The 18,751-nt window shown below is 44.9% G+C and overlaps 1 protein-coding gene across 8 annotated transcripts in view; it reads right to left on the reverse strand.

Annotated features, from left to right (window-relative positions):
• The window catches only part of Svil (supervillin), a 209,241-nt gene that overhangs the window by 144,095 nt on the left and 46,395 nt on the right, over positions 1–18,751 (reverse strand). For 4 of the 8 annotated variants that reach the window (XM_087207036.1, XM_021242021.2, XM_087207026.1 and 1 more), the window contains exon 3: positions 13,343–13,446. The exons of 3 other annotated variants lie outside the window; for them this stretch is intronic. The gene's annotated coding sequence lies outside the window, so the exon portion shown is untranslated. Of the gene's footprint in view, positions 1–13,342; positions 13,447–18,356; positions 18,551–18,751 lie in introns of all 8 variants that reach the window. One more of the 8 variants, XM_087207025.1, reaches the window with a different exon arrangement.

Genomic DNA, 18,751 nt, shown 5'->3' on the forward strand with positions numbered 1-18,751 from the left:
TCCCAGAGATTTATTAGTATTTTCTCTGTAGATGATCATTTCATCTACATATAAAGATTTTGCTTCTACCTTGCCAATCCTATCCTAATTGTATCATTTTATTGCCAGACTATTTTGGTGGGGCCTAGGTTTCAAAGTTTAATGGACAGATAAAGAGTAAGCATATCTGCCTTTGTTCCCCACCTTAAGGAGAAAGCATTGTATCTTCTCCATTCATATAAGGCATTCTCACTGGAAGTATGGAGTACAGGTCTTTAATCTGTTGAGAAGGTTCTGTTCTACCTCTAGTCTCCTGATAGCTTTTACCATGAACAGCTGTAGAATTTAGTCCAATACTTTTTCTCCAACTAGTGACAGGATCATATGGCTTTTTCCTTTCCTCTGTTAAAATGATGACTTTTAGGGGTGGATCTTCCAATGCTGAACCAACACTGCCATCCCTATAACAAAACCACTTTCTATATCCTGCCAGATCTGACTTCCAATAGTTTGTTTTGTTAAACAAATTTCTATCTATGTTCATACTTTTTCTTCTATTATCTTTATCCAGTTTTAGGATTAACACAATGTTGAGTTCCTAAAATGAGGAGAGAAGTGTTCCTTCCTTTTTCTGCTTTAATTGTTTGATATAATTTATCAGTTAAAATGTATATGAGCCTGCTGTTGTCATATAGGTAGGTTTTCAAGCCAGGAATATACTTTCTTTAATAGGTGCTATTCAAATTTTATATTTCCTCCAGAGTTAGTTTCATTAATTTGTCTTCCAAGGTACTTCTTAAAAGTTGTCAAATTTATTTCAAAAAAGATTTTTGAAATATGCTTTCTATATCCTTTTAAATTCTGTAAAATCTGTGGTAATGTCTCCTAGATCTTGATATTGTAATTTAACAAATGTATAATTGATATTGTGTAAAAGGAAGAAAAGGTCCAAAGGTGCAGGGGAAGTAGGAGGGGTAGGGGAAGGGAAAAAAGGGAAAAGTAAAAATATGAGAAAAGAGAAAAAAATGGAAACAAGGTCTTTGCAAATAGGGAAGGGTGGGCAAGAGAAGGGGAAAAAATAAGAATCAAGATACTCAAGTAAAGGTACAAGATCTCAATGATGAATGTAACAGTATTTTATACCGAAAATGTGCCAATAAACTTAATGGGAAAAGAAAAAAGAAAATGAACAAGTTAGGTACTCTGCAGAGTTCCTACCTATGAAAAGTTTATAGCCTAAGAAGGAAAATGAAAGTTTCTTTACAGATGAAAGTTCCTAGTTACACAGGGCCGAATTAGATGGTGGGTTTTTTCCTGCACTCTGGGAAATCAGCATTCATCACAGCATGATACAAGGCGGAGCCTCATTTCCATCACTGGCATAGCTCCAATTCTGCCTATAAGATCCCTGGGGTTAATTTTGCTTAGATGTGCTCCCGTGGCTCACCAAACAACCTTCCATCTTGCTGTTTTAATCACGTGATCCTTTGTCCTGTCTCTGGAGATGGTATCCTGTTTGACTTGTTAGAGTCTCGAAAAACATGTTCAATTTGGATGAATCATGGGATAGTTTAAGTTAACTTTCTTAAATAATTACAGAGAATACTACTATGTCCATAATACTCTGCTTGCCATGGTTTTGTAACCGAGAAACTTTCTGTAACTAGACTTGCAGAAGAGCAATCACAAGAATGTCGACACAAAAAAATCACCTTCTTGGATTTAGATAGTCATCAGTAGGAGAAAAAGGTACCTGGTTACAAATAAATACTATGGATATCACACCCAACCCAAAGATCATCTCACAGAGCCCAAGATGGGAAGTGACTTACTCTGATGAGTGTATTCCTCACGGTTATGAACATCACACAGAGTAGTAATGCCTGCCTTTATCACCAACATCATATTTAGACAAATCTCAGAGGTATGTGACACCAGCATATACGTACTGGGAGAAAACAAACAAAAGAAAACCCAAACAGACGTGAATGGCTGGTAAATTCCGAAGTCCCCAGCCTCTCTGGCCTGGCCCTTCCCAACAATTCAGCAGCGGATCTGCCCTCAACCTTCAGAAGCCTCAGAGACCACTTTGCTCTGTCTGGGCGGCTGTCTGCTGAGGATGCCTTCCTCCCTCCTCACTTCGAAAAGCCCAATCACCCTTCAAGCCGAAGCTGACTCTGTCTCTCCGCAAGCCCTGCCCTGACCTGGAAAGGGTGGGGACTTCAGTGTCTCTCTTTTTTTATCCTGAGAACCTAGCAACGTCTGCCACTGCATGAGTATACTAAATGTTTATGATATGAAGACTGAGAACTAGGATCAAAAGAGCTTGCAGTCAGCTCCTTTTCCCATTTTAATGCAGCTACAACGTTCTCCTTTTGTTTTTTGGGTTTTTTTCAGGGTTGATTAATCAATGTTTAATCTCCCTCTGAAGATGCAGTCATGGGTTGGCTCCTGCATCTATAAGCAGGAAATCAAACGAGTATCGCTGGCACGAGTGTGTGTGGGCAACAGCATCACATTCCTCTCCACTCTCCCTCTGATTCTGAAGTGAAAGTGGCATCAGAGACCCAGCCGGAGCTGTCAGAACAGGGAAAGTGAGACACAAAGCTCTGATTGCCTTAGCCTTCTGAAGAGCACAGCATTCTAACTGAACTTGAGCAACCTTTGGAGGTCTTTCTTTAAGCTGCTCATTTCCAGGGAATGAAAAAGTCAGGCAATCAGGGCCTAAATTCTGTCCTAATTCCTGCTCTAACAGGACCAGACAGACTCATTCCATTGTCTCAATAAGCTTAGGGTTGGACATCTATGAGAGAATACAGGGACATCTCCTAATATCTACACTGCTATTCCAGTGGGTCTAAGATTGTGGCCGTCTGCACCATAGTCAGATAATTTTTGACTGTAGATTTTTTAAAAAGGTGAAAAGGGGGGATATTGTTTTCAGTTAGTAATGGTTTTCAATCAACAAATTCCCCTCTCCCAGATAATCTCAATCAATAAATCAATAAATGGAGGCTGCCAGTCTGATCTTTTTTTCCCTGAAAGCTTATGGAAAACTTCACTGGCTTTAGATGAAGATCTTTTTGTGCTCCAATGTCATCTGTGAGTCACTGACTTGAACAAGCCATTTGCAAGCCAAGCCTCTCTCCCGGGCAGCAGCTCCACGCAATGGGTGTGCGGCAGAGCTAAGCATGGACGGACTGCTGGCCTCGCTGCCCGAAAGAAACGTGAGTGTGCCAGGGGTGAGGCTGGTCCCGATTCCAGGGACGCAGCCTCCTGTATGGCTGGCCCAACATCACATTCCTGGACACCATGCTCAGAGTCTTGCAAGTAATTGGAGATGTACAAAGTGTGCCATGCCCCGGTTGGGCTGTCATACAACTAAAACTGCAGGGTTTCTGCTGGCTCTCAGATGGCAAGCCGTCACACGGCAGGCAGAGCCACGGGAGTGCTTCTCAGGCGGGGATGAGCTGAAGCAGAGTCTGAAGGACTGAGGACCTCCTACTCCAGAGCAGACCCAGAAAGGTCCTCTCCCGTGCATGCCGCTGCCAACATCACCATGCTTAGTGCCACCGGGGACTTCCTGTGCTGGTCCCAAACACAGAGAGGAAATGACCATGCTTATCCCTGAGGGGAAAACATGAAGCAGCTCTGGATCTTCTCAAGGAGGGTGCTTAAAAGGCACACACCTGTGCCGTGTTACCAAGGAGACCGAGAAGCGTCATCCACAATGGAGGCTGCCAGGTGGCTCTCTCGACTCGCTCCCTTCTCCCACTGACCAAGAGCCCCACGCATTGTTGGTGGTGCAGGACAGGTGAGGGCTCCCTCTCCCCCTCCTCCAGAAACAGAGTTAGCAGTGGTCACAAAAAGCCTGATAAGCCTGTTATGACTGGAACTACAATGTGGATAATTCTACAATAGCAAACTGCTAGTGTGGTGTCTTAACGTGTATCTGTGGCTCCAGCTGGGAACACATCTGCCTGACACATCTGCTTGAGTTCAAAGGAAGATACAGAAATCAATTAAGCATTTCTGCACTGTTTTCAGTTCACCGCCTTCAGGTGAAGACTTGGTTTGAATCCACCACTGAAATCACTGGCCTGGATTCACACTCCTGCGGCTGTGTCCTGCTGCAAAGGACTGAGACTCATCATTCCAAGGCACGGTCTCATCTTCCCCCAAGAAAACCCACAACCACTTAGAGTAAAGAAGAATTTAGAGGAAAGAAGGGGACCCAAGGGAGAGGAACTCTGTTGATGCGAGGCACTGCGAAGGAGAATTGAGACAGGATAATAAAGTGAAAACCCTTGGTCACAGTTCAAGCTTCTCTACCAGGGCTCCAGTCTGCACTTCCCTGGAAGACCCTAAAGTTACTTGATGGGGTCCTGACACCAACTGGGTGATTCGTGAGCGTGTCTGAGTATGAGAGGATCTGCTGGAAAATGTCTTCTCAATGTCTTCTCAGTGGGGTGTGCATTGTGTCAGAGAGAGGGCAGGAAATAAATAAGCAGGTATATTTACAAGTGATTACAGTCATTTTGAAGTTCTTGGTATGAAAATTTCTTGCTGTCACTCTTTTTTCACCTGCACACCTACCCCCAGTAACAAGGGCCCCTAGAATGTGACTTATGTGAGGACCAAGATTTCTGTTGGTCTTACAGGTGGTTGCTCGTCCCTAGTGCCTAGGATAGAGCAAGTGCTCAATAAATGCCTGTTGTACAAATTGAAAAATATATGTTCTACAGAGAAACTACAGAAACTTAAGAGTTCTTAAGAGGCGGCTTTCCATCTCCTAGGCTCCCCTCAACTCCCTACACTGTGGTCATAGTCCCTGATGGCTTTGGGTAGATAGTTCCACATGCATGAATTAGTTTGTCTCCATCCAAAACACTTATATGGGAAAGACTTCCCTCACTAATCAGGGTCTGAGTTCAATACCAATACCAATACTGAGTTCAATACTGAGTTCAAAATCCTCCGTGCATTCTGACCTGTAGGCTTGGCATCACATAAGCAAATCCACTGCCCCGGACCTTACACACAGAGAGACACCGCTCCCTGGCCTTTAGGGAAAGCTGACTGACAAGGTGAGCCCAGAGGCAGGACTGCCTTGAGGCAGGGCCTCCCTCATGTTCTCTGATGATGACCAAGGGGGCAAGTGCAGCCCTTTCTCCTTAGAAACACAAGACTGTTTTCTGTACCAACAAGTATTAATCTAAATCCCTAGTGGGAAGTCCAGGATATGAAAACTACAGTAATCTAATCTTGTAGAGGAAGAAGTATGAATCATCATTACACATCTGACAGAGATTACAGTAATTAATGCCAGGCTGGACAGGGGTTAGTTCCCAGTGATGGCTCCCCTGGGCTGCAGACCAAGCAGTGCAACCCACCAGGCAACGTCAGAGAAGCAACATCCTGGTTTCCATTCCAGGGGAGGGGCAAGGAGCAAAGCCATGTTCTCAGGAGAAAACGACATCGCTGGGGGAGGCAGAGGAGGGGATTCGCGTCTCTGTTCTGACTCTGGTACAAAGGCTTAAGCTCCAAGACCCCTCAGTAGGAAAGGTGCGGTTTGGGGAACCACAGCATCTTAGAGGACGACCTAGAAATGCCGGTTCCCTGCAGGAGAAACTGTATAGTATGCAGAGATGATGGACAGCACCCCAGAAAGAGTGGTCTGGTAACCACATCCAGAAACACACGCTTCTGAAGGAAGCGCGACCCTTCCCCGAAGCCTTTGGAAAGGGCAGTGCTCCCTGTCTGTCTCCACGAACCCGGCCCGGATGAGCTGGAAAGCTGCACAGGGTGCCGGCTGCCCCGAAACATCACGCCACCTTGGGGTTTTTTGCACAGCTGTATTCAATTTTCTGTCCTTGGGGTTTTAAAAGGAACATTTATCCCAGGGCCAGGATTCTCAAGTTTTATGGTTATACAACTCCCTCCCAGGGCCAAAGAATGTTTGAGAAGTCTTAAGCCCAGCAAAGAGAATTAGTAAATGTATCCAAATGAAAGTGAAATAAAAAATTAGGACTTGTTCCATCTTATATTCAACCTCTTACTACTAAACTGTACTTTCTGTTTGGCCTTCATAGCTTTTTCTACCTATTTTTCATGCACATGCAGCTCGGGGCACATGCATGTGCGTGTGTGTGCATGTGTGTGCTTGCGTGTGTGTGCGTGTGCGTGTAGAAAGAGGAAGGGCACAGGTGAGGAGCACAGACATACAAAGGTGTAGTTAGAGTCTTCCATGGTTTCTCTTTCCTGTTGCCCTGTAAATTTTATTTTAAATTAAGCCTGCAGATTAAACTCCACTCAACAAAAGATCACAAAGGGACTCTTCATGTGACCATATGTTACTTTGTTTTTCCTCTTTGGAAAGTTAGATACTCTTGCTTTTTTCCATAGGAGACAGCAGTTAAAAAAAATGCATATCTTTATTTACAAACCTAAATTAACGACATGTTCATTAAACCGCTTTAGGCTAATTCATTAGCAACACCTAAAAAGCATTGCCAGGAAATAAAAACAGGGGACAACAGAATGAGCCACCAGCCCACTAAATGCTAACTAGTATTCAAAAAGCAGCCAACGGAGCTGTTTTAGAAAATCCACAGGCACCTTACCTGGCCTCTCCTGTTCTGCTCTCTTGTCAGCAGTTCCCACACCTCAGCCACCTGCCCAGGGCTGTGTACCTGGCCCCAGCAGCCCCGCTGCCAGATGCTGCATGCTGCACACATATGCGTCTGCCCACAGACAAAACAACGCTCAGGCACAGGCCTGTGGTCTGCGACACAGCACACACAGCGCATGCGAGGCCTGGCCACCGCCCGAGACAAACAAGAGGTTTCTGAGAAATAGAGCAACTTACACAGATGCCTCTGAGGCAGGACGAAGTGGACTGCAAGCTCCTTGAGGCAGATCTGCAGCACCTGCCCTTCCCGCCTGATTCTCTGAACACAATCGGAAGACGGAACTGACATGGCCCAGCCCTGGTCATGGTGGGGCCGGCTGCCAGCCTCTCTGGAGTGGTCATCAAACCTTTTCTCTCCGAGACCACTTTCTTCTGCTCTTTTAAAATCAAGAAATCAAAAGTGTCCTTTAGCATGGGCCTGGAGCCAAGACAACAGGTTGAAGTTCAAATGGATCCTCCCAGATAACCACTGTGACTTTCCAGCAATTGGAAGTGGTTTGAAGTTAGTGCAGGCGCAGGACCGCTGCAAGACAGTGCCCTAAAGCCAGTGACTCGGCCTTAGCCTGACCTGTGATGGAGCTGTGCACACACTACTAATGGGATGTTTCCATGAGAATTCCTAAGAGCCTACAGGATCTGTGCTGTAGAACATATGAAGATGCTATTGCAGAAGGTTTTTAAAGAAATACTGAAAAATTCTTTGTAAAAAAACCTCAATACATACCTCCTACATATACAATAAAACGTAACCAAACAACAATGACATCACATGTTTAAACACACACACACACACACACACACACACACAAAACCCTTACACCTGGAGCCTTTACCCAAGTTTAGAGAAATAAAGAAAATGTCAAAACAGCCAGAAAAAAGTGGATTTTCAAAATATTGTTTTATGATAAATCATCTGTATTCTATATAACAGAAATTTTAGCAAGCAGCACTCAGATATGACTAAAGATCTGACTCACCAAAACACTCGCACACACGCATCTTGTAAAATAAAAAATAACCATTACTTAGACTCATCCAAAATGAGCCATCTGGGTCACGTGTTCAAACCCCAATGTCTGCTGAAAACAGCAGAAAAATGGGCTTTCTAACCCAAGCACTCCTCCATTCCCCAGTGCGTCCTCATGGGAGGGAGGCTGGGTGCTGCTTGAAGACCAGGGACCTTGGAAAGCTGTCTTCACATCTGCATTAGTAAAGCAGCCCAGGGAGGGCAGTGCTAAGAACTACGGTCAGCGCACTGGAGGTTTCTAAAAGCATATGCCTCCACTGCGGGGGTGTGTGTGTGTGTGTGTGTGTGTGTGTGTGTGTGTGTGTTCCCTCCACCTCACTCAGGACCTGCTGGAGTCTCAGTGGTCCAAAAACAGGGTCCTACTAACATCTCAGGAGCGGCAAGTTATGTACAGTCGGGTGTGCTTGCTAAAGGCCCTCACTGCATCTGAGAGCAAGGCCCAGCTTTCCCTTTATTCTGATTTCAAATGAAGACTTGTAGGCAATCCTACTTAAACCGTGAAAAAGCACATTGGTAAAATCCTACTTTCAGTTTTCTCCAAATCAAAATAACAACATGGCTGGGCTGGGGCTCCATGGTAGGGCATGTGCTTAGCATGTGCAAGGGCCTGGGTCCATCCCCAGCACAAAACAAAAACAAAATCAAAGCCATCAGAGAACAAAGCACAGAATACACTGTTCCCAGGACGCGGCTGGGCAACGCCCCCCTATAGGCCCTGCCCTGGTACTATGGCTTGCAGAAGCTGCCCTGGGCAGGATCATTCTGGACCACCGGCCCCAAGAAAGAAAGGGCGACCTCCAAACCCAACAGCACTCCTGTGGAGTGTCTCCCCGGAATGGAAAACAATCTCCATCTCAGAGCAGAGCTGCTCCAGAGTGACTGCAGCAGAACTTCTAGACACAGCTGCTTAACTCTCCAATTCTGTACTCCATGTTCCCTCTCTGGCCCTCTCTGGTGAGCCGAACTACTCTTAGGAGGTACTGCACAACCTCCACTTGGCCAAAGGACCCCTGGCCACCTCCGGCCTCCTCCTGGGGCTCTCTGGACGGCCTGCCTATGGAAGCCCCCTCTTGTCGGCCACCTGAGTTCAGGGCCCCCCTCTGCCGACCTTTTCCTCCTCCCTGGACAGTTATACCACCTGGGTATATCTAGGTTGTGGTCCTCCCTCATTCCCCTTACCCTGAGAGACACACACACACACACACACACACTCTCACACACACTCCCTGGCCCTCTCCATCTGTCCTTATGCATCTACCTACCATCCAAATTATATTTCCAGTCTGGATTGCTCCTTGGAGCTTCAGACTCACTTCCAAGTGTCTGCCTAACATCTGTCTGGAATCTTTTACAGGGACCTTAAACATAATATTTCTAAACAGAATCTTGATTCTCAAAGCTGGCCCTCATCAAAACAACAGAAAAACAAGACAAACACTCCTCTCTGTCTTTTCTCTCCTTCTCAGTAGTCACCCAAGGTCAAAATTAAGGAGTCATTCTTGATTCTTCCCTAGTCCTTATTCCTTAAATCTCATCTATTGCCAAGTTCTGACCGTTAAAGTTCTAAGAAATGCTTTTTAAATATACACAACTGCTTTATTGAAATATAACTCACATAGCATTCCATCTGCCAATGTCAAGTGTGATTCAATAGGTTTTAGTATATTCACAGAGTTGTGTGACCATTACCAAATCAATTTTAGACGTTTTCATCACACCCCAAAGAAACCACAAACCGATTAGCAGTCACTCCTGATTCCCCATAAGACACTCCCAGCTGTAGTCAAGCATTAATCTACCTTCTGTCTCTGTAGATTTGTCTGTTCTGGACATTTGTGCCTGTTTGTTTTTCTTTCCCTTTTTAGTTCGGGGATGGAAGCCATGGACTCGCGTATGCTAGGCAAGCACTTTCCCACTAAGCTACGCCACCCACCTGGAGAGTTCACATAATTGGAACCCTACTATGTCCTTTTGTATCTGGCTTCTTTCGGGTGACATGCTTTCAAGGTTAATCCACGTTACACCATGTATTAGTATTCCTTTCCTTTTATAGCCAAATAGTATTTTGCCATATGAATATACCATATTTTATTTATTCATTCATCAGTTGACAGACATTTGGGCTATTTCCATTTTTAGGTATTATAAATAGCGCTGCTATAAACATTAGTGTTCTTGTGTATGTTTTTATTTCTCTTGAATATATACCTGGGGATTTACACACTGAGTTGTAAGGAGTAACTCTAAGTATATCTGTTTGAGAAACTGCCATGCTGTCTTCCAAAGCAAGTGCACTGGAAGCATTTTGCATTCCCATCAGCAGTATGTAAGAGTTCCCATTTATCCACCGCCTCACCAACATTTGTTATGCCCTCTTTCACAGAGGGTAGAAAGTGATATCTTGTTGTGCTATGATTTGCATTTCCTTTATGTTTACTGAATCATGTGCTTACTGGCCATAGTGTATCTTCTTTGGAGAAATATCTATTCAAATCCTTTGCCCATTTTAGATTGGGTTGCCTTTTTATTACTGAGTCATGAGAGTTCTTTATATATTCTATATACATTGTCTTATCTCATATGACTTTAAACTCTTTCGTGGGTTGTCTTTGTACTTTCTTGATACTGACCTTTTATAACTGAAAGTTTTTAACTTTGATGAAGTTCATTTTATTCTTTCTTTTTTCACGTTTGCTTTTGGTGACATATCTAAAAAATTATACCCAATCCAAGGTCATTGAATTTATGCCAATGTTTTCTTCTACGAGTTTTAAAGTTGTAGACCTTTGTCAGTATATTCCGAGTTAATATTTGTATAGTGTGAGGTAGGGGTCCAACTTCATTCCTGTGCACATGAATATTCATTTGTCCAAGCACCAGTCATTGAAGAGAGTATTCTTTCCCCACTGAATTATGTTGGCGCATATGTCCAAAATCACCACCAAAAATGTATGAGTTTATTTTCAGACTCTCAGCTCTACCCCGTGTGTATAGGCCTCCATGCCTATGCCAGTGCCATGCTGAATTGATTACTGCAATTCTGTGGAAAGTGTGAAATCAGGAAGTGAACCCCCCTATTTTGTTCTTTTTCAAGACTGTCATGCCTATTCAGGATGCCTTGAATTTTCATATTAATTTCAGGGTCAGTTTGTCAATGTCTGTAAAGAATCCATCTGAAGCTGTGATAAAAATTGCATTGACTCTATGTTACCAACTCAGTGAGCATTACCATTTTAACAATACTAAGCCTTCCAATTCATTGGGTTTCCCTTAATCCATTTCAATGATGATTTTACAGTTTTTAAGGGTACATGTTTCATACTTCCTTTGTTAATTTTTTCCTAAATATTTTACTCTTCTTTATTATCAAACAGATTATTTTCTTAGTTTCATTTTAGATTACTCATTGCAAGTATATAGAAAGACAATAGACGTTTGTACATCAATACATCTTATATTCTGCAACCTTGCTGAGCTTATTAGTTCTAACAGTTTAGTAGATTCCTAAGGATGTCCTACAAATAATGTGCTACCTGTAAATAGAGAGTGTTGTCTTTTCTGGTCTCGAAGCCTCTTACTTCATTTTCTTGCATAACAGCCCTGGCTAGACCCTCCAGCACAATTCCATATTAGTTTTCTAATCCCGTTAGTTGTGAGGAAGACTGTTGGAGTTTTCTAGAGAGAAAGAACCAGATAACTAGAGGGCACCTGGGAGAGGCGACTTAGGTGAGCTGGCTCTCACGGTGGTGGGTAAGCCCTATAACATGGCATTTGCCAGTTGAAGACCCAGGGATGCCTGTGGCTTAGCTCAGGCCAAATTCAAATGTCTCAAAGCCAGGGAAGCTGGTGGCGTAACTCAGTCTAAGTAGGGAGAAAGTCTGGGGGCCCAGGGGACCAGGGATGTGGTCCTAGAGTCCAAGACCAGAGAACCTGGGATTCCAATGTCTGAAAACAGAAAGATATGTGTCCCCGCTCCAGGAGAAAGAGCAAGTCAGGCTTCTCTGCTGTCTTTTTGCTCCGTCTCAGGCCCAGGCTGGCTGGCGGCCTCCATCCACACAAAGGGGAGATCTTTCCCTCAGGGCAACGGCTCCCACACCATAAACACTGGCACCCACCCGGAAGGATGCGTTAGCTGCTCCCTGGCTGTCCTTTAATCTGGTCCAGTGGACATTTAATATTAACCATCACAAATACTGAGCAGCATTGCTAAGAGGGAACATCCTTGCTCCTGGACTTAGGGGAAACTTTCAGCCCTACCATTCAGCGTGCTAGAGCAGTGGGTTTTTCGTAGATGTTCCTTCCGGGTGAGGAAGTTCCCTTCTAGCCCCAGGCTGTCAGATATTTTTTTAACATGATGAAGTACTGGATTTTGTCACGTGCCTTTTCTGCTTAAGACACGCCGGTGGCACTTGTGTTTCCTCCGGATGCTATTCTTGTCCCACCTCACAGGCTATTTCTCACTGACAAGGTCTCCACTTCAGGACACTCCTGGACCATCTTGTTCGCAAGTCCCCACTCGCCACTGTGCCTTCCCCAGTTCACCAGCCGTGCAACCTTCAAAGCACTCCGCCATTATTATTATGGGCACCGATGCTGACGACACTTGCACAGTCTAGCATTTGCCAATGTGCATTTGTAATGTCGGGCCTCACAACGTAAATATCTTCCCGGCAGACACTTTATCACTGTCCCAGGTGTGGAGATTGGCAGACAGAGAGGTTACGTGTCTTGTGCAAGTTCCTGCAGTGGGGCCGGGGATTTAGCTCAGTGGTTTCACCGCCTGTTGCTCAAGCGCAAGGACCTGAGTTCAATCCCCGGTACCAAAAAAAAAAAAAAAAAAAAGTTCCTGCAGTTGACATTGTCAGACTCAGGATTAAAACCAGATCACCTAAGTCCAAGACAAGTCTCCTAAGGACTTCTACTTGTGAACTAACTTACTTTCTGTTCACAAGTGCTGCCAGTCTCACTTACCACAATACCGTATCTCTAGCATCTAACACCACACAAGGTTGACATGAAAAAATATGTAAAGAATACATGGAACCCTGGTCACAAGGAAGAGCTTCCTAGGACTGTAGTGAGCGCCACTGGCCACACACTCCTGTGGAGAGGCTCAAGGCTCATCAGTTTTGAGAAAGACTGGTGACTTTCCCACACACATTTGGGCACAGACCTGTCTTCCACCTGCCCAGACTGCAGTGGTCCAGGGAGCACATTTTTAGAAACACTGGCCCACAGAGGCCGGTCAGACAGCCCAGGCCTCAGAAGAATGCTTCTGCCTCCATTTCTGCAGCTGCCTCTGCTCTTATCTAAAAAGTCTAACTGGAATCTCTTTCAGAGCCATCGCTCAGCTCAGAAGGAAAGTGCCAGTACTGAGTTTTCCTTTCCTTTCACGGAGTTCCTCACAGGCACATCAGGACACCGGGCCACCGAAGAAAGAGGATTCTCCTCATGCTCCAGATGGCCGTACTCAGCTGCGTGGGGGCTGTGCCACAGCCTCGGGCTGAACTTGCTCAGGGCTCTGCTTCACTGAATGTTACTCAGATAGGGTTGCCCTTCACAAGCTGCCTCAACTTATTCTCGGGATGCAGGCAGAATCAATAATGTATTTGCCACAAAACTGCATTTCCTTCCTAAAAACTTACCTTAATGCAATAGTTAAACCATGACTTCGGGGTGGACTGGCTTCGGAATCATGGTATCTTAGCTTTCAGTGTCTTCAAGTTTATCTGTTTGATGCTTGGACTTTCTGAAAAAGGAGAAAGGAAAAAGCTCTAGGTGGAAATCTAAGAAAGAAAACAGCAAGCAATGTAAGGTAACACAGGTGGAGCAGGGCAGGGTCTTCCGAAGAACTTTGTCCCTTTCCCTTATCTGCCTGCTTCAGTGCCTACAGATTACGGGCAGTGGGTAGAGTATCTTTCTAAACCTTGTATTAAAGTACTCAATAAAAGAATACCGCCCTCCCCTTCTTCTTAAACTCAGTGACTGAAGTCATTGTTGTGGAATGGTTCTTCAAAGCTCTTATTTTCCTGTGGTGACTGAAATTTTACATATTTGGTATAGAGCCCAGGATCACCTTTGGTAACTATGAGTTCTTTCTAAATTCAAATCCATACCAGATCCAAATAAGGGGTCACTGGAAAAGGAGCCTTGGAATACAGGAGGCTCTGAGAAACAGATGTTTTATCCAAAGGGAGCTCACAATAGCCTGACTCCCCAGCAAAGGGGAGACTTCCACGAGGTGCGAAGAGGACAATAACCCCCATGAGGGCTTTGGGTGGAACCCGGGCAAAGCGTTCGGCCGATTCCAGGAAGCAGCTGTGTGCAACATCCATCCAGTGCAGGCTGGGTAGGGAGGGAACCCCGCCAGCCCCAGGATGTACCAAGGTACGGGGCTCCAGGTGCACTCCCCGGACTCGCCGGGCAAGGTGTGATGTGCAGGGAAGATGGCCGCCCTGACACTCAATGGCCCGGTGCCTGCATGGCCCTCAGATGACTCAGACGGGAGAGGTACTGAGCCGGGAGGGCCTCCTGCCCCAGACCCCGGACTAAAGAGGAAAGTCCCTTCCAATTGTTAGCAATTCTGCGGGCCTGGCTTTGAGAAATCTCGTTTTCAGCTCCTGTGGGATTTCCTCCTGTCTCTTCTGGTTCTGCTCAGCACTTCCCCCTGTCACCTTTGGACACCCAGGAGAGCACTCACACCAGCACAGAAGGGGCCGCAGTGGTGAGCAGACTGCCTCCCAGCCTGGTGAGGGACAGAGCTCCAGCCTCGGGTCTGTTTTATGAACACCAGGGAGGCATGTTATGGGAAGCCTGTCTTATCTGGTGTAGACAGAATGGGGTTCACTTCCACAAGCCCAGGGAAGCATCTCACGGAGGATGAGGGCAGGAAGGGGGGTCAGCCACATGAAGTTCCCACAAGGCAAGAAAGTATCACCACTGTGGTGAAATTCAGACAGCCATTAAGTCATTACTTTAAGCCACAAAGAAATTGCAGTACACACAGACAAACTATTGGGTTTAAATGCACTGCTCTTTGAAATAAAAAAAGTCATTTTCTCTCTTCCTCCACAAAGCTGTTTATTATTTTAGCTTTGGAGCCTTGTGGATTGGGCAAGACAAATGTAAGACTCTCTTTTGTCCTGGGCTCCTGCTCAGTATTCTAAACTGGGGATGAATTTGCCTGCTTTGGAAAAGGAGATCCTCTTACTGCATCAGCCACAAAGGAAGGAAAATGATTATTCAAAAAAGGAAAAAGCCAAGAGAAACACAAGAAGCCAAAAGGAAAGGGCAGGAGAAGAAACCACAGGCAAAAGAGGAACCCTCACCCTTTCCTCTTCTTACAGAGAGTGCCACTCTGCCTAGATAGCATGTCTGGCCTGCGTCCCCCCAGTGTCCCCTGGAATAGGGGCTCTCAAACCCAGAGTGTGCAGAGGAATTGCCTTGGGGCTGTACTACATCGGAGACCAGGGACCAGGGACCAAGGCATTTGAGAGGTGGTTGTGAAATCCACCAAATGCTTAAAGGCGAAGAGAAGACCTCAATCACTAGGTAATAAAACTTGAGAGTGTAAAGCATTGACTAAAAAACAAAAAACAATGCAATCAGGACACTCTGGGAAAAAGAAAAGAGCAAGAATACAGGAAATCAGGAAAGAGTTCACATTCAATTACGAGTTGAAATTGAATAAACTAGTTATACTGGTCTAAAAGCAGAAAAAAAATTCCAGAAGGAAATGACACATTGGGGAAAAAATGATCACCATGGGTAATGCAAATGGAAGAAGACTTGGGATGATATGGAGCTCAAGGCCAGACCAAAGGTCTTGTCCGACCTCTCCAGGGCTCTCCCAGCCTTGCAGAGGAATTTCTTCCTGGCCCAAACAACTTCCACATGATTATCAATGTCTGTGCAAGAACTCTGACAAGACTTAGAGCCCCAGTCGGGACTGAATACATCTAGACAGAAGAAGTGGCAGAGAAAAGTATATTTGTTTGAAGAGTTGGGGGTTTGACAAATGGTGCCGATGGAGCTGCCCACAGTGAGTGGATGTTTCCAGTGAGCTGCATTCACTTTGGACTGAACTGCTACAGTGTCGAGTGCCCCTAGCTCCAGGGCATGGAGCAAAGTCTTATCCCCTTCAACCAAGTGTTTAATGTCTTCCACCCATAACAAAGCTTAGAGATGAGGCCGCCATGAAATCTAAACTTTACTCTGGCTACTTTCTCCTGGATGCCTAGAGCAAGGAAAAAGATTGTTCCAGATATTTTCATGGAGCTTGGGACACTTCCTCCCTACCATCAGACACATCTCTAGATGTGAGGACTCAGCTGCCAGGCCTCCACTTCCTAGGAGTCCTTCCTGGGCTGCCTTGCTCTCTCCTCTGGGAGCTCTGTCCTCCTGAATTCATGCCCAACTCCCAGTTATGAATGAACCAGCACCTTATCATAGTGGCAGTGGGGCTTCACCTTGGGGGGCTGGTTCCAGGATCCCCTGTGGACGCCAAAATCCACTGATGCTCACGACCCTTATATAAATAAATGATGGAACGTTCGCATATAACCTCTGCACATCCTCCTGAGTGCCTAACTCACCTCTAGGTTACTTACAATACCTAATAACTGTCAATGCAAATAGTGGCTACACTGTACTGTTGAGAAAAATAATGACCAAAAAGTCTATGGATGTTCAGGACAGACATACTTTTCTTTTCCTGAGTATTTTCAATCCCCAGGTGGTCGAATCCAAGGATATGAACCCGTGTAGACAGAGGGGTGACTATTTCCTCAACCATCTAGAGTTAGATTAGCAACAACAATAACAATAGCATCATCATCATGATTTGAGCATTTGTAAAAAGAAATAAATAAGCAAAATCATCTACCTATTAGAAGGCCTCCGCTGGTGGAACCACGTGATGCCCTAACAGACATCAGAGTGTGGGCTAGCAGTGGGGAGCACTTGAGCTCCACACTCCTCAGACTCATGCTACTGCACTGTGTTTAAGGCCTGTTATTCTGCTAGCGTTAACTACAGGATCAAAGAAGCTGACGGGAAAACCACCGGTAAGTGCTGTGATGTGAAGGATCCAGGGTTAGACTCGAGGAGCAATGGCAACAGGGGCAAGGTATTCGAGGCAGCAGGAACAGCGAGGGGGAGGGCACCCCTTCAAAAGTCATCACATCCACCATGGCATGTTCAGACGGTGGAAAGGACAGTTCTCAGCGACACACTAGATGGCTTGGCTCCATCTTGTGTTGTTGTGCATAGCACACTGGGACAAAGAGCAATGAATAGATCATTTTGAGAGTAGTTACCACTGGCCCATTTTCTTTATCAAGTAATTTATGAGAAATTCTGTGATCCTGTTTTCATCACACTACACTAGCATAGTATCTATGGAACAGAGAATATTTTCCCAAATACAGAACTATTCCTTAAGTAAATGCTGTCAGTTTTCACTAAAAAAGCATACACTGAATTTGACCGTGTCAATCTTTTTGTACTTCACCTCTTTTTATCAAGAGTACCGGTGTTTCACATTGTATTTATTCCTCTCAACCTAAACTAGGTTTTATAGGCAGCACTCTTCTTTTGTCTTGTATGTTTTTAGTGTTTCACAGACCAGAGTCCAGGGCTGCACAGACACCAATGATTACCAACATGCAGAGGGGCAGTGCATTCTCCCTGTGAGGGTGTCCGGCCACCAACATGCCACCAGCCGCAGGGAGATGCTCACAGTCAAAATAGCAACTGACGAGGACACACGGAGGAGAGGGAGCTAAAATAAGCACCGAAATCCATCTGTGAGGTCCAGAAACTCTGCCACCCCTCTGTCCTTGGGGACAGCTTCCTAAGGGATATGATTACCACTTTATGGCCTTTTGGCTGCTACTGAGAGGCCCACCCATATAACTCAGGGCAGCACAAGTTCATAAAAGGGAATGTCAGGTCTGGCACATTATCAAATGTACTCCTGCAAAACGCTGGGAGCTGTTCTGCTTCACTATTCAAAGGATATGGCAATTACCAATTGCAAGAGAAAGAATGAAGTGAATGGGAAAAACATTCAATTGTAAATATATGTATATATTTTTGAAACATCTTTGGTGAAGATTGAAGGTGTAGGTCAGTGGTAGAGCAGTTGCCCAGTGTGTATAAGGCCCTGGGTTCCATTCCAAGCAAAACAAACACAACAAAACAAAAACAACCCACTTTGATGGCTCTTACTACTTGCCTTGAAGTAACCACAAAATGAATAAACAAAGAGCAAACGCTGAAGACTAATCAGCTTGCTGTTTAATAGATCTACAAGCCTGTGACTGTGATTTTATATTAGCATTAGTATATAAGTACAGTTAAAGGTCAACTTTATGCTTGGTCATAAGACCCGCCCACACACACACACACACAGAGGATATATAAAGTACTAGGTTGAAAAACAGAATGCAACATATAAGCAGCACTAAAGAGGTCAGATATTTTCTCTTTACTGGCTTCATGTGTATTTATCTTCACAAAAATAAGATTACTACTCGAGGACTTGCTCTTTCTTATCTAACTGGACACCAAATAGCAAACTTAAGAGCTTATTGCTCTATAAATTACATCTGATGGGAAAATATGCACTAATATGCTCGAGTCCATTCTTGTACATACTGTGCCCATCAGCCTTCACGATGGGTGAGGAGGCAGTGGGTCCAGACTGAGTCCAGATGGCCTTCACATCCATTTCTCGGCATTAGAGTCATTTCTCCTGGGTACACGTCACCAAGGTGGCCCTCCAGAGCTTCAAGAATTAGGAGGCCCTTCTCGATGTTGAAGCTTTCTTAGACCCCCCTCAATGCTGGTGACTGTGTTTTAAGGAAGATATTTATAAGGTCAAAAGCCTACAATGAACTCAATAGCACACCTGGCAAGTTTCATTTCATAAGCCACAGAATTTAAAAGCATATAACATAATCATGCATTTGTGAGACAGTAACCTACAGTCAATGCCTAGAACAGTGTAAATTCCTTGGCCCCCTTGTGATAACTGTGAAATGCATGACAGA

Source organism: Heterocephalus glaber, unplaced genomic scaffold, assembly GCF_053883595.1.
Source record: "Heterocephalus glaber isolate CG9 unplaced genomic scaffold, H.glaber_assembly_v1.0 deba00000738, whole genome shotgun sequence".
In the NCBI taxonomy this organism is placed as follows: domain Eukaryota; kingdom Metazoa; phylum Chordata; class Mammalia; order Rodentia; family Bathyergidae; genus Heterocephalus; species Heterocephalus glaber.